This window comes from Homalodisca vitripennis, chromosome 8 (genome assembly GCF_021130785.1).
Source record: "Homalodisca vitripennis isolate AUS2020 chromosome 8, UT_GWSS_2.1, whole genome shotgun sequence".
In the NCBI taxonomy this organism is placed as follows: Eukaryota; Metazoa; Arthropoda; class Insecta; order Hemiptera; family Cicadellidae; genus Homalodisca; species Homalodisca vitripennis.
In genome coordinates, this window is record NC_060214.1 from 11,784,484 (window position 1) to 11,798,204 (window position 13,721).

The following is a 13,721-nucleotide window of genomic DNA, read 5'->3' on the forward strand; positions in this document are numbered from 1 at the left end:
TATTGACAGTCGTATCACTCTACATAAGAGAAGTAATCTTCTACACTGTAAAAACATCACAGCCAAGACACTCAGATCTGCACCAGCACAACACTAGACATGCCTCGGACTTCGCATTGCCCCCACACCATCTGAGCCTATACAAGAAGAAACCATTCTATAAAGGAGCCGCCTACTTCAACCACCTTCCAGAGCACTTATAGAACCAACCACCTCACCGCTTCAAGAAACAACTGACTCTATGGCTCCAAGAGAGACCTTTTTACACAGAAGAAGAATTTACAAACAGCTACTAAAAATTGTTACCTTATATAACTGACGCTATGTACTGTTCTCAAAGAACATGTCAATAAAGTATATATTGTCTATTGTCTATTACTTGGACAAATAAAAGAGCATCAATCATTCGAGGAAATCCTAAACATGCATCATTGAACGTTTGGGATGATGTCAATATCGAAGAACTTAAAATGTTTTTGGGTTTGTGCATGTTGATGGGTAATGTAAACTTACCGTCAATAAAGCACTATTGGTCCAAAGATAGCCTATACGAACATCCTACTTTTGGGTGGACAATGTCCTGTACCCGTTTTGAGTGCATTTTAAGATGCTTACGGTTTTATGATCCAGACACCGACAACACAAACAACAGAATGCATACAACTGAAAACTTAGTAAACCATATCTTAGCAAACTGTGCTAGAGTTTACAGCTCTGGTAAGTCGCTTTCATTGGATGAAGCTATGGTCCTCTTTAGAGCACGACTATTCGGCAGTCGTTTCGGCAGTATATAAAAAATAAAGCAACAAAAAATGGGATAAAACTTTACGAGCTGACTACATCAGAAAGATACATTATAAATATTATAATTTATCAAGGAAAGGGGACTCTGATGGACACAGATAAAGGCCACTCCTTTGAAGTGGTCAAAAAGTTAATGAAGGACCACATTGGCAAAGGCCACATGCTTTTTCTTGACAACTTTTATAATAGCGTTAAGTTAGCGGAGTATCTCATGAATAACAAGACTAACATGAGTGGTACTTTGAGGTCAACTAGAGCTGGTAATCCGGAGGTTGTGGTTCAAACAAAGTTGAGAAAAGGGGAGTCTATAAGTCGCCAAAAGGGAGATGTTACAGTTATGAAGTGGCGTGACAAGAGAAATGTGTTAACCATTACCATCGAGTTGATAACAAACAAAAGAGGGGAACAAACAATGAAGCCTAGCATGGTTGTCCGCTACAATAAAGGCATGTGTGGGATCGATCGCAGTGATCAAATGATCTCGTATTATTCCACTCCCAGAAAGTCTCTGCTATGGTACATCAAAATTTTTTTCTACCTACTAGACGTCTCCCTGTGGAACGGTGTCTACATTTTCTCAAGGCTTGCCACCAAAACAACCTACCTGAATTTCAGGGACATCGTAAAAAAAATTACATTCAGATAGATCCCATGCCAAGGAATTCTCGCTCTAGCCACTCTTCACAGTCTGCCCATACTCCCGTGAAGCTGGAAAAGCGTCTGAGATGCCATGTTTGCAGAGAGAGAAACCAGAAGAGGAAGCAAACATTTTATACCTGCTCTGTCTGCAGAGACTCAAATAACAAACCGTTTGGCCTGTGCATGCCAACTTGTTATAACCAGTGGCACAATAATTAGACTACGAATGTGTGAGCATTCCACAATATAATGTATATATAATGTACATTATAATATATATAATGTAACGTGGTACATTCTGAATATTTGTGTAAATTTAATAACTTATATAAATGTTCACTTATTTTGTAAAATAGTTATAAGATATGGGTTAACAGTCGTGTATTATGTCTTGTAAAGTAAAAAGAATCCCATTTGTGTTTTTGTACTATGAAATAAAATAAACTTTATTTCTACTTTATTTTCTTATATTCTACTATTAAAATTCTTGTAGGCCTATAGCTAAATAAGATAAAAATGTATAATAACACATTCAATGAACTTATATTTATATGAATCTTGTTTGAGCTTTTGTACCATGAAATAAAATACTCTCATAATAAGATATGCATGTTTGATTGAAACTTACCCTAAAACCTACAGTAACTGAGCAAATAAATAGTGGCTCATATATGGGACGCTTGGTCTATGTTAAGATTTTGATACTATAGACCGAGCGTCCCACATATGCGCCGCCGTAAAAATTACGCAAATCAGCAATATATCAAATAAGAACAGTACAGACGTACATTTTAGGTTATTTTGTTGAATTTTAGCTCAATTCAATAATATTTTATCCTTGGTCTGTAGTTAGTCTCACACCAATTATTCTCGGTCTGTGTAGAACAACCACATTTTGTAGCGTTGGTCTGTCACGGTGACCCAGGTGGCGCAAATATGCGCCGCCTGGTAGCGAACGTGTTAAGGTGGCTATAGGCAATCGGTCAATTATTTGTTGAGTCCACATTGATCTAACAAGACTCTCTGTTTTTCAGAGGACTGACAAAACCAAGGTCTGCTGGAAATGGTCTTTTTTATTGATCAGTTCTAGGCTAACTTCTCAAAACCATACTGTGGCTCCACATTGGTTTATTAGACATCTCTAATCTCTTTGATAGGTTAGGTTTCCTTATTCCATGTTTCCTCACCCTAAATTTTCCATTTCTATATTAGTACATACTATAGGAGTGAAGAAACAATTTTTTTCACATTTCATTTGAGACGGTAAAAAGTGTCAGAAAGATGAAATAACAAAAAAAGTGATGTAAATAATAATTAATAATATAACCCTCTTCTACTATTTGTAATACGCGATGTTTCAACTTCGCTTTCTTATCGCATCAAAATATATTACAGAAATAAATTAGAAATGCCCTGGCCATCAGTGTGGGGTTCGGTGGTGCCTTCGGCTTTACCCCACACTTCTGACAGAACGAGAAAATTATCTCTCGAGGTAGTATCTAAATTCAAGCTCTGATCATGTAAGTACTCATCATGATTAAATTTAACGTTTTTCAATCTATAATATCTACTTATATCACATAATGATAAATATTAGATAGAGACAGACAATTTATATGTTAGGATCATCCCATATATTTAATTATGAGCATATTTTAGTTTATTTTAGTTCGACTTTACGTTCCCTGTAACCCGTCTCAAATATTATAACAAATATTTACTTTGTATTATATATATTAAAAAAAAAAGAAGTTGATATAGAAATTGTAAGGAATTACCAGATAACAATCTTAAAGAGAAGTAGGTAAAAGAGGAAGAGATAACACGGTTACCAACATTAATGCGAGAAAAGAGCATGGGATTGAACTAGACTACGTTTAAGGATAATTAAAAAGGTTTTCAGAAATTTTTCCTGTTTTTCGTAATTTGATTACGTGCAGTTTCAACCTCCACGATTAAGTTTATTCAGAATAGTTTTTTCAATGCTATTTTGGCCTAGTTTTCCATTGCTCAACTTCTTGTATTTCTTGATTGGTTAGATTTGCTATTCTTTGGTCTGAACGAGTAATGTTTTTCGGTACCTTAGCATGATCCGGAGGACACTATTTTTGGAAGAGTTTTTCTTACCGGGGACCTAAAATACTACATTATTAGAACAAACAGACTATATTTGACATATTGTGAAAATGACATGTTATTGTGACAGTTGGCTTTTGTTTTATTGCCTCTCAAAAGTAAGGGATGTTGGTGATACGACGATAAGAAGGCCACTCTGTCCCTATCTACTGTTTGTTGCAGACTATATTTGTAAGTTTAGATTAGGTTATCATAAGTAAGTTACTAGCAGTACCAAAGTGAAAGATAACCTTTACAAGCGTTCACATGCTCTAATCTTGAATTTGGGTAATATCTCGATGGAATTTATGTACATGTTTTATTTGTGTCAGACATGTTTATCCTTCAAAATTAGTAAAAAGTAAGTAAATGTTATACTGTTTGGTTAATTAAATTTATAAATAGCCTAGATTGTATTTTATTCATCAGAACATTATTACTTTTAATACTTAATTTGAAATGGGTATAACGTAATTTGGGTAGGGTACGATAAGCGGATCCGGTTTTTTATTTCGAAATTGGCAAACGATATTACTTAATAACAACAATTGATATAATCAATTGATACGGATTAATTATTTTGAACAATTAACTTAAAAATCTATATCAACAGCTGTAAACACTTTCAAATAATACACGTACGGTAATTTCAATTTTTACATAAGTAACATTTATTATTAAAAATGGCAGTCAATTTTAGAAAACTACATGACATTGCTTTGAAAGATGATAAAACATGTTTTTAGTGGCTTCAACATGTTGGACTCGTACCGAATAATCCATTACGTGAAATTTGTGGGAAAGAAATAACTGTAACTGTGAGAGGAGCAAATATGATCATCTTCAGTTTTCATAATTTTGATTATAATGATTTGTTTGATCACTGTAAATATTAAATTCATATTTAAATTTAAAACTTATGATTGTTATTGAGGACTATAGATACTTTTATATCGATTGAAAGTCTAGGATTTGAGATGCGAATATTAGGTATCGATGATAAAAAAAAAACCGGGTCCGCTTATCGTACCCTACCCCGTAATTTACTATAAGTTATGCCAACAAGGATTCTTTACCTATGAATAATGATGATTCGATATTTTCGATTACTCGAGTGTTGGACACTTATTATACTGCAGCCTTTATGATAATCTAATCTAAATCTACTTATGTTGTGTAATAACAAGAAAAATATAGGGATAGAATGGTTTACTTCTCGCAAACATCGCTTTCTTTCAGGTCACAGAAAACAAGAACCTATCATCTAAATGACACAGTAAAATAAATAAAGTCTGTTCTTTCTAAAAATGTAAATATTTTAAATACATGGTAGGCAAAATTTATCAGAAAATTATGGCCTCCAGATAATACCAAAGTACCAGCCTAATAACAAATCCTTCTCATCGACATTGCTTCATTATGTGAGCCACAAACATAAAACAAGAACCCATCAACATAAAGACACATAATTTTTACAGAAAGTAAAATAAAGTCTGTGCTTTCTAATGATGTAGTTTTCAGATCCCTGGTACGAAAAACTCTCCAAAAAATAGAGGCATAGAGGTGAGGTACTTATACGGAGATAACACCAAAGTACCTGTTTTCCTGCAAATTCAGTGTCGTGAACGCACTTGAAATCAAACTACTATAGCCTAATTGCGTCAGAATAGACAGGAAAGGCATGTTGCATTCTTTTAATTTGTAATGGGAATTTAAATTGGTTTAATTTGTTGACTATTGTTTACTTTGTCTACTTCACAATATGTTTAGGTTTGGCTGTACCAGTTCTGGGGTTAAATAATAGAATCTACTTTCTTCCTCCTTGTTTTGCTTTTGGTATAAGTAAGATTGGACATACGTACAGCCTATCTTAAGGAAAGACAAATATTTTAAGAGATACAAAAAAGAACTTGTGAAATGCTGAAAACTGGGACACCATTTTCAACATCCACTTTGCCACTAAATCTTAGGTCAAAATTATTGATCTGTTAACCCTAATTTCACAAAAAGTCATATCTGTTTGCTGTAATATACCATTTTTGAATTTATATTTATATGAAAGTTGCCAAGAGCTCAGTTTCTTGATAATGTTACTTTATTAAGACTAACCAACTTACCTCCAAGGAGTGTAAATGTTATAGTGTTTAGAGTAATCACTTTTTTCCGGATAAAATTCGCTAATACATTTTTAATTTTACAAAACTGAAACAATTTGAGAAATAACCTGGTTTACACAAAACAACACTCTATAACAACAGTCTCCATCACCGCCATAATACGAAGATAGCATAAGTAATAAGTATTTTTTTTTTGTCAGGCTTGGCACATAACCACACAGCCTGGTAGAGCAATGTTTTTTCACTTATTTATTTATATCTTTGAATACTAACCATTGTTCTCCTCCGTATACTAATGGTTATAGTCTCGGTTCTTTAACTGAGATATCTCGGGTTCGAATCCTGGGGAGGGCCAATAATGTATAGACACGAAAAAGTGTGTGTACTTTGAAAATAAACCATTGCACATCGAAGTCTACATAGCTGTAGCTGAGGCTTAAAATAGAGAGAGAAATTACTAACCATTCTACAATAACCAAAACACAAAATACGAGACGACAGCTTACTATTACTAAAACAATAAAGCACTCAATAAAAATATCACATGAAACAAAATATGTTTAATTATGTGTTTACAGCTGTTCGATTTAAACCGATTATAGTACTCATTACATAAATACCCGATACACGGTAGTATGATGATTCTCGATACCACGACTCTTTTTACTCGATTCCAATATTAATATTAATTTTCAAAACATATTTTTACAAAATAGTGGCTAAAACCAACGGAAATGCTTAAAATACGTTTGGAAAGCAATGGAAATCGGCGGGAAAGTCCAAACATACTTGTAGTTACAATCTTGAGATATTTTGAATTCACTGGATGGTATACAATCTTCAATAAAATTATTACATTTTTAATGTTTAATTTTTTGTTGTCCTAGATAATTTTACATTTTGTATAACTGTAATGCCATACAAAACAATAAGGTACGACAAAAAATTTCTACTATATCTAGAAAGTATTACAGAAGCAGTAAAATGCATAGGTAGTCATTTACATTGCATTCCCTAATGAGCTATCTTACGGTACAGTTTTGAAGTAAAAGTGGGGGTTTTCAGGCACGCTCTTGGAAAAATTACGTAAGATCCTAAACTAATATAATAGTATTACCATTGTGGTCTGATACAATGGGTATTTAAAGGGTTCAGATTAGACTTTAAAATAATATTAACGTTTTATTACAGCTAAATTTTATATTCTTTCGTTGTACGTGGTATATACTTAATGTAGGTTTCGAAAACCAACTTAGATTATAAAGCGTCTTCTTCCGGTTTTCATTGAATTTATTTCGTTTTTTAACCCCAATCAAGAAAATAAGTAGGCACTTTACATACGTGTGCTTTAAAAGACTACTTCGATAAATAATTATCTACTTCCTTGAAATTGTATAAAACATTTCAAACTAATCGTTTACCATGTTGATAAGTACAATATACTTCTCATGCTGACAATTAAAAAATGTTAACCACAGCTCCATGTAAAGATTTCATAGATTATCTTTTACAAAAAAGAGCAGACAGGCATACATCAGGTACATATTATTTCAGTGTGCATGGTTACGAGAGTTTGGGCAATGGCGACTGGCTCTTATATCCGGTTTTGAGCGTGTAAGAGCATTTCTGATTCTTGAAAATGAATTATATTTCAAACGCCAAAGCTGTTTGCTTTGTTGTTCCGATCAAAAAATATTTACATATTTTTACATACCTACATACTCCAGTCCTAAGTTGTATTATTTTCGTATAGAATATTATTTTCCCTCTGCTTGTTCACGACCAGATGTCGTTACGTGAACAAATCCTTGGAAGGCCTCGGTATTGAATTAAAAAAGTATATCTATTAGTCCTGGCAATGTATGTATTTTGTGAGTGGTAATTAAACGTGATTATAACAATACATTACAAATTCGGTCTAAGATATTTGCAGTGCCATAAAGTTTACCTTGCTCCCCATATAGAGAACATATATGTAAACATGTAGCACTGAGAAGCCTGCTACAAAAAGCGCCTGCTTATGGCTCTTGTAATGTACTTTCGGTTTAAAATATTACAATGCCATAGTTGAGTTTACCATCTCCCGATAAATCCGTATACTATATACGCAGTATTGAGTAGCCTACTACGATCAAAAAGCATCTACATCCTCTATATGTAGAAACCCTTACTAAGTTCATGCAACATTTTAACATAATCGTGTATAATAGGTTTTGCGTGATAGAAGTGTTGTTGTTTTCCGGACCGTAGTCTGGGAAAGAATGGTTCATTGTGCATAGTGTATGGTAGTGAATGGTACAAGAATAGTGTGTATTCTTCTGTTTTTCCTTAAGTCACTGAAAAAAATTCCATATCACAATGTCAAAGAAGTCAACTGTTTTCGAGTACCCTCCTTAACATTGTGATATAATATTTTAACAGTGGCTTATGGAAAACAGAGAAATGAACACCAAGATGCCTCAACGATCCATTATTTTTCAGAATATACTCTAAATAAAACAACGAGACTTCACAACGCAAAACTTTATAAACGATTATTTTGGAAAGTTGCATAAACTTAATAAGAATTTCCTCTTTATACCAGAAGTAGGCAAGACTCCCTAGACAGTAACAGACTTCTCAGATCTACATATGTACATTTTTCCTCGTGAGACTAACATGGCAAACTATACTATGGCATTGCAAATATCTTAGACCGGAAGTACATGACAAGGATTGACGGAATACAGACCTATGTATTTGTATTTTTGATCAGGACAGCAAGGTGGACTCAGCTGTGGCGTTGTAAGTATAATTAATTATAAAAAATATATGCTCCTACACGTGTAAAATATAATGTAAAACTCTGACACTATTAACCAGAAACATTTGTATATCTACCTGATGTATGCCTACTTACGCTTCAAAAATATTATAAGACTCCATGATGTTACATCAGAATTGCTTTTACTCGAGTAAATAATAATAAAGACTTTGAGTTTGAACATTTGCGTGCGAAGCCTCGGGTAACAGCTAGTATCTACATAAAAGGCGATTGTTTTAATTTAAGCAACACTAGCACTATACCATCATGAGAAAGCACTAAAAGTAATTTTCAAGAAAAATAAATAAATTGCAATTATCGTAACTTTCTGAGGAGTAAGTTTTACAAAGCATACCGTTTACAAATTTGTATTAGCTGAGCAGATTGTGAATGATCTCCTCCTTCCGGTGGTCTCTCTCCTTTCCTAAGATGTCCGCAGATGTCACACTGGCTCAGACTCTAATTGGGTCGTCTACTAGCGATCTTTCTTATAAGGTCTCTTATGTTCGCTCATTTATCTGCCAGCTTATGTCACAGTCCACATTTGTCAGGAGACCTTTGAAAGTGCAAGAGTGGATGGAATGACTATTCCACGAACGGTTCCACGACTGTTTGTTCACGTGCAAGTTCTCCTGGCAGTCAGAGGGGCGAACAAAAACACTGCTCATCATGAGGTTTATGAAACTCTTGCGTTTGTGTCTTGGAGTTCACATTCGTGGCGGTGAAAGTAAAAGTATTTATCTCATCAAATCAAACAAAGTTGTCGTCACTTGCATGATAGCATGGGTGTTTTCATCAAGTCTTTGCTATAATTTAAACTCATTTAACCAGTTTGTTATGATTAATAATTAAATACGCTTAGTAATATAACATTATATAGGCAATAGACAAATTACGAGATCAATTAGGGATCGATAGATATGATAAATTTTAGGCAGTGTCATTTAATCTCACAAACTGGTAGAAATTATGATATTAATAACCTTAGTTTAATGAGTAATTTGAATATAAACTCTTTGCTGCCACAATAAAACATTAAGTTTTCTAATGTTGTATTCATATAATATTTAATCAACTTCCCTCACTAGCTGGTGCCAGACAAAAGCAGTTCAAAGCCCGATTGGAAGACTCTGTAGTGTCTGAGGTGGAATAGGTTATGTTGCGCCACAACGGGTTAATGCTGGGACCACTAACTATAGTTTTATTAAAAAGGACACTGTTAAAGTGAATGATGTCCTACTAATTCCAGTATTGTCATTGACAATATTAAAATATTTCCGGAGCTTGCGTGATTTGTAGAATTATTGAGGTACTTCACTTTAGCGTTTTAAAGCTGGCTGACAACTGTATTTAAAAGAAACTGTCGACAGTAAGCCGATCAACAAACAAACACTATTTAAATGCCTTTTTTAAATTGGGCAGCTGCCTAAAGAGACGTACCTAGCAGAAAGACGAGTATTAAACGCGTACTGTAAATCCATTTACACTATAAATGTTATGTTGCAAAAGTAAAACTAACCAAGATAGAGATGAGACTCAATATTAAGTACTAGGATAAACACTGTATTGCTTGTATGGTTCATAGATAAGGTATTCAAGTTTTTACTTACGACAAGAGCACACTAAAACATGTTTATGCTTGTTCATTGTCATATACATACAGGCTAGGAGTAAATTATTTGCAAATATGTCTAAACTCCGAACTGGTTTTTAAACATAGGGGATAGGTTATTGGAGTTAATCAGTTGGAATCGGTGTTCTCAAACAGAGAAAATTATAACAAACAGTAGTACAATCACTCTATTAAATTTAAGTAACTTTTTGATAAAATGCTGGTGATTATGTTAAATTATAATTGTATTCAGGTGAAAATAATAGAGTCCAAAATGGCGATTTAATAGCTACTTAAAAATCATATCTCACCAATAGTTGTTTTTGGACCTCAGTAAAATATTTATGCTTAAAATGAGATTATTTCTATGCCAATAGATTTGTAAATCAACTGAGATATGGAGTGGTGTTCTGGGAAAAAATTCTGTGGACTGTAATAAGATTTTCATTATTCAAAAAATAATTATTCGGACAATGTTTCAGTTGAAATACAGGCAGTTATGCAGACCCTTTTTTATTCAATTTAGAATTATGACTTTGGCCTCCCTATATGTTTATGAAACTCTTTGTATGTACATAAACTATCTAACACAATTCAACATCAGTATGAACATAACTATCAGGTGAGATACAGAGACCTTCAGTTTTCAGTCCACCGATTAACCCTATATGAATCTGGAGTTTACTAATCAGCTGTAAAATTGTATAACAAGCTTCCCACACATCTCAAAATTCAAAATTCCCACAACAAATTCAAAGTTGCCCTAAAACACCATCTCCTTGACCGGGCCTACTACACGGTTGAGGAATTTTTGAATAAAAAGAATGTAATTTAAAGTTTTTTCACTCACAGCCACAAATATTTCAAGTTACGTAGTATAGCCTTAGAATTTGTAAATAATTAACTTGTTACAAATGATGTAATATTGCTAATTTGACGTTTTATATGTTTATTTGAGCATAGCTCATTTTTGTAGACAACAAATTAATAAACCTTTTTGAATTTGAAAAGAAAGATTTGATTTATATCATTCAAAATAATCTCAAGAAGATTTTATTTATGGAATGGCAGGCCTACATAGTAACATAGAAGTTAACACTTCCTTCCTATGCTTGCTTCTGGGCTGATAATCAGAATCAGAATGTTGCTTCCTCTAAGAAATGGCATGAAACTTATGAAGAATGGTTCCAGAACTTGTAAAGAAGGTTGTCTTATTACATTCGATTTTTTTACACTTTTGCACATCATTAATTATATGAAAGAGAAGAGAAATTTGAATTTAGCAATACCAAAGCAAAAATTTTATTAATATTTGGGACACAAGTGATAAAGTATAAAATTGTGGCGTCTGCCACTATTATTTTGTTGGCCGGTGGTCGGGCTAGTAGCCTAGCTGTGCCGATCTTTTTTTCTGTTCCCGGCCACAGCTGATCTTTTCTTCTGCGAGGTTGTTAACCTCGTTGCTAGATCAGCTGTTTGTTTACTGGAGATTATATTAGTGATGCGCGATTACGAGATGTTACAATCGAAACGTTTCGATTGTTTGGACCTCTCGAGACATTTCGATTGTGATTCCCTTAACGAGAGGTTCTTACCGAGAGGTTTTTGCCGAGATGTTCCTAGCGATTGTTTCATTGTGACACGACATCTCTTCTCGTGCCGGGCAATCGAAGTGTTTGACGAAATGTTGAAAACGAAATGTTTGATTCCATGATCCATAACTTTGTTTTTGCGATACACCATACACGCCTGACGAGAGGTTCCAACCGAGAGGTTTCTAGCGATTGTTTCGTTTACGTGCACGATCTATTCTATTCTTTTACTAGGCAATCGAAATTCTAAGGGAGATATGTTTGCCGATCGACAAAAGGATTTAACTGAAATATAAATTAATTTAGTTACTTTTTTTTGACTGACTTGACTTCCGAGTTGTTTTAATGAATTATTATATTGGCAGCTACATTTAACATTATATTACATTAAACGCTTATTCACGTTACAATAATGACGTATGAACAGTAAAACATTAAAAAAATAACATGGTACAAAATAAAAACATTTAATATTTTAAAATAATAACCAAGAAAAGCTATTTATTATAATTTAAGATAATATACTCAATCTTAATGCTTGAAGAATTATAATTTACATTTTGACTAGACACTATAAAGTAAACTACTGGAATTAATGGAGAGGAGAGTGGTGCAAACCAATATATGGAACGTAAGGATGAAAAATAGGTTAAGACGGGCTCGTGAAAAGTAAGCAGTAACAAATTGGCTTAACGAATGCAACAATCGAGAGAAACCTTTCGATTGTAAAGACCTCTCGCTAAGCAATCGAAACAATCGTTAAGCAGAACCTCTCGAGAAGGAACATTTCGATTGTATTAACCTCTCGCAATCGCGCATCACTAGATTATATGTTGCTTTTAGAGTGATTAGCAAGTGGATTTTAGCTCGCTCTCTTTCCATCATCGGTCTCCGGGTGTCGAATACTTCCGGGACAGAGATTTTGGTTTCGTTCTTCAAAACTGGTTGCCCCGCTCTCTCTAGCTCCCTGCAGTGTTAACCCATTGCCATTGCGGATCACTGACCACGCAGCGGCCGGGCCTAACAGCACGATGACGAGCTCAGGGCGAAAAAGCGGTCTGCTTTTAAGTTTCCCTCCAAATAGTTCTATTAATGTCTCATAGATTGGGCGATCGTTTCCACTTGTCAACTAAGAGTGTTAAACAACGGTCTACGTTCAGAGGCTTCAAAAGTTTTATAAATATCCCACAGATCGCAGTTGTATGTCGAAGTTGAAAAATCATGTGAGTTTACTCTGTTTTTTAGCGCTTCTGATTAGTTGTTTTCCTCAGCTGTTATCATAATAGTAACACTAGTATCGCATTTCATAGTATAATGCGATAAATGCGGTATAATAGCCAGCAATGGTCGCAACGACAAGCTGCAAAATATAAGTTGTTCTTAATTATTGTTTTTATTTTATTGTAAGAAAATATTACAATAGTTCATAAACAATGTATTGTATTTATTTATTTTGTTTTTAAAAATATAGATGGAAATATTTTTATAAACCGGAATCCAGTTTTCAACGTAGGCTATATAAGAAGTGAGTATACAATAGCCAACGATACGATGTGGCGCACCATTGCTGTTCGTTCGACCGCTGACCGTAAATTATTTCATGCCCGCTGGTGCCCGCGCCCGCGCGCCAAAACAATACGATCTGCAATGGGTTAAGTCCTTGCGTTCCAGAAAAGGTCCACGTACATTGTAGTTTATTGTAGGGCCTAGTATACGCTTCCAAATCCTGTGAAACCAACGCTTAAAGCAACTTTTAATATTGCAAAATTATACGTTACAATGAAGATGGTTAAATAATGTGACTAAAATATTGGGGTCTTTTCTAATATGTCCCCGCATTCACAAATATCGTAATTAAAGCGGTTAATTCATTGTCAATTGAAAAGCGGGAAATCCTGAAACTCTGGTTGGTCACTTTTAACCGACGAATCACGAGTTTGGCCACCTCCTAACTATATAAGGTGCGTTTTCCACTTGTCTTATCTTATCAGTGATAAATGCGCACCGCTTGATCTGGGATTGGACTTTGCAAGCTCGAG

General features: G+C 34.2%; 1 protein-coding gene across 1 annotated transcript in view; it reads right to left on the bottom strand.

Moving 5' to 3' along the window:
* The window catches only part of LOC124367296, a 30,906-nt gene extending 25,056 nt beyond the window's left edge, over positions 1 to 5,850 (bottom strand). Inside the window, exon 1 of the mRNA XM_046824016.1 lies at positions 5,676 to 5,850. The gene's annotated coding sequence lies outside the window, so the exon portion shown is untranslated. The remainder of the gene's footprint in view (positions 1 to 5,675) is intronic.
* Positions 5,851 to 13,721: the final 7,871 nt, after the last annotated feature.